The following is a 2,782-nucleotide window of genomic DNA, read 5'->3' on the forward strand; positions in this document are numbered from 1 at the left end:
ATTCTTCAGCAAAGTTCGGACTCACCATGGGGGTTCACTGCACTTCTCCTTCCTTCAGTCACCTCAGGAGCAGGGGTGAAAAGTCGCAGGAAGAGAAAACTGGAACCAGCTAGTTCAAGAATAAAGAACCTATTAGACTCTCTGAAGATTAAAGGTGGTGAAACTGTTGCAAAGAAGGGAAGTGCAAACGCTAGAAGGTGATATGGTCAATAAACTTCACTTACTCTGAAACGTCTTCTGAAGAACAAATTTAAATGACCAACACGCCAAAAGAGTGGAACAAACGTGAAGTTTATATATTTCTACAGTCAGAAGCTGTAAGTCTTTTAAGAAATATGTAAAAAAAAAATGTACATCTCAGTTTCTGTTCTACTCAAGTATTTCACATGAAAGAGTAACTTTGTAGATTCCAATATGATATAACAATGGAAGAAAAGGTCCACTGCGGTCTTGACTCCTAAAAAAATGGAGTTCAGTGGTTGTGTTGATCTGATAACAATCATTACGGTTTCCAGAGAAGTGAAGCAGAACCTCTGAACACTATAAACAGCTTGCATGGAACAGTTGTGATTGTTAGATCACACACAAACTCCATCTTCTCTGAGTTGCCATAGACTTACAATAGCCTAATGACTGCGTGAACAGTCACTGTCAACTAAATAATGTTTTCTAAGATATTAAAACAAAGTAATGTTTAGACCATTACTGTTTGTTTCTCCTTGGGCTTCTTTATTTCTAATTTTTCCAATACTCCTTAAAAAAGTGTCTGAATGTTTCATAAACTATTTTAGCCTGTTTCTGCCACAGTAAACAAATTAGTTTTATTTCAGAAAATGTATATATCAGAATAGTCACTTAATTTCCTTAATTTGGACTTAATCTCATAAACATAACCACAATGGGACTATTTCACAATAACAACTTTATTTCTCCTGATTGGGGCATCATTTCCTCGTTATTGTGACTAAATCACACAATGAGACTTGACCTAACATGACCTAAAATCTCGTTTCACACAGTTTCAACTTTATTTCTTGTAATTGTGATTTTATATCTCACAATGAAACTTTGACCTTACATCTCACAATTATGTCGTCATTTCATTGTGGCTCACAAAGCAGCTTGATATCTTGCAACGTTACCTTATATATATCACAGTTGCGATTTCTCATCATTGAGACTATCTCAATATAAGGATGGCTTTCATAATAAACTGGAAGGTAGTGTGAGAAGATGGATAGAACAAGACATGGGAAAGGTGAAGAACTACAGCACTTTGGTGGGAAGGACAGGAAACATAGTGAGTTGATGGAAAAAAAAGTTGTAGGGCATTGGCAAATAGAGAGGAAATAAGTGTTTTGAGATTAGCAGCAAGAGAAGAAAACTATAATGGGAGAAGATGAAAGAGCGTAAAGTCTCCTGGGAGTGCTAGTTAGTTGTTTTAATGTTCATGATGGTTTTACCACTCAACTTGATGAGGTCAGAGGTCAAATAGTATAGTGGAAACCATTTCTCTTAAGCTTACCCCAGAGAACAACATCTTTGTCGCCTTTAAACCATCTGAACTGAATTTGAACTTCAGTGGCTCTTTGAGAACGTGAGGAAGGTCATGGGCTCCTTAAGACAGGCAAAGGATGGAGTGATGGAGTAATAATACTCAATATCCTTATGCAATTTCACAGGTGAAATCCCACCCAGAGCTGCTTAGTGGTGGATTTATCCGAACAGCTGAAAGACATTTGGGTTTTATGAGCTTATATCTGTGTGGCATTAGACTGCTTACAATTGTTTATCTGCTCACTCATCTCTCTCTTTATACCTCACAAGGGTTCTTAGAGTCACAGTATACGGCTTAGGACATGCAGAGCTGCTGATACAGTCTCTGCCCCTTAAAAGGTACGATCTTTGTTGTTTGTATGTATCTTTTAATATAACATAGTTTGTGGAGGTTAAAATGCAAGTAAAAAATTTGACCTAAAGCTGACAACTATCTGGGGTTGGAGACTGGTTTCTATGTTTGTATTACAATTCACTAAATTGTAACTGTTCACAGAATGTATGAAATAAGTGCATATAGAAAAAATAGACTTGTTTAAAAAACATTTTACACTATATATATATATATATATATATATATATTTAGATTTAAAAAAAATAACACTAGCTTCTCTAATCTTTTTGTATTCCATCTATTTGTTTTCTTTTTATTATATAATAAAAAAAAACTTTGCGATGTGTATTGCGTTAAGCTAACTGAGACTTGTTATAGCACTTGTATATCATTGCTCTTTTGTTGATTTTGATTGCTTCACTTGTCCTCATTTGTAAGTCGCTTTGGATAAAAGCGTCTGCTAAATGACTCTCGCTCTCTCTCTCTCTCTCTCTATATATATATATATATATATATATATCACACACACTAGTTTTTATTCAAATAAATCTGTTCTTTATATATGCATTTATTTGAATCAAAATACAAGAAAAAATACAGTTAAAAACAGTAATACTGTCAAACAGTTATTTAATGTTTTCTATTTTAATGTATTTTAAAATGTAATTTATTCAATTAATGGCAAAGCTGAATTTTCAGCAACCATTACTCCAATCTGCAATGTCACATGATCCTTCAGAAATCAGTCTAATAGGCTGATTTGGTGTTCAAGAAAAAAGTCTTATCAATGTTGAAAAGAGGTATTATTATAAATTGTAATATTAATATTCTTATGTTTTAATAATTTTTTTTTGTTCCAGTGTAAAGGTCTTTACTGACAATTATGATGAA

General features: G+C 33.7%; 1 protein-coding gene across 2 annotated transcripts in view; it reads left to right on the plus strand.

Annotated features, from left to right (window-relative positions):
* Positions 1–1,689: 1,689 nt before the first annotated feature.
* The window catches only part of LOC107686368 (junctional protein associated with coronary artery disease-like), a 53,366-nt gene continuing 52,273 nt past the window's right edge, over positions 1,690–2,782 (plus strand). For both annotated transcript variants that reach the window (XM_016483329.1, XM_016483331.1), the window contains exon 1: positions 1,690–1,896. The gene's annotated coding sequence lies outside the window, so the exon portion shown is untranslated. The remainder of the gene's footprint in view (positions 1,897–2,782) is intronic.

The sequence above is a fragment of the Sinocyclocheilus anshuiensis genome, unplaced genomic scaffold, assembly GCF_001515605.1.
Source record: "Sinocyclocheilus anshuiensis isolate Anshui unplaced genomic scaffold, SAMN03320099.WGS_v1.1 scaffold1319, whole genome shotgun sequence".
Lineage (NCBI taxonomy): Eukaryota > Metazoa > Chordata > Actinopteri > Cypriniformes > Cyprinidae > Sinocyclocheilus > Sinocyclocheilus anshuiensis.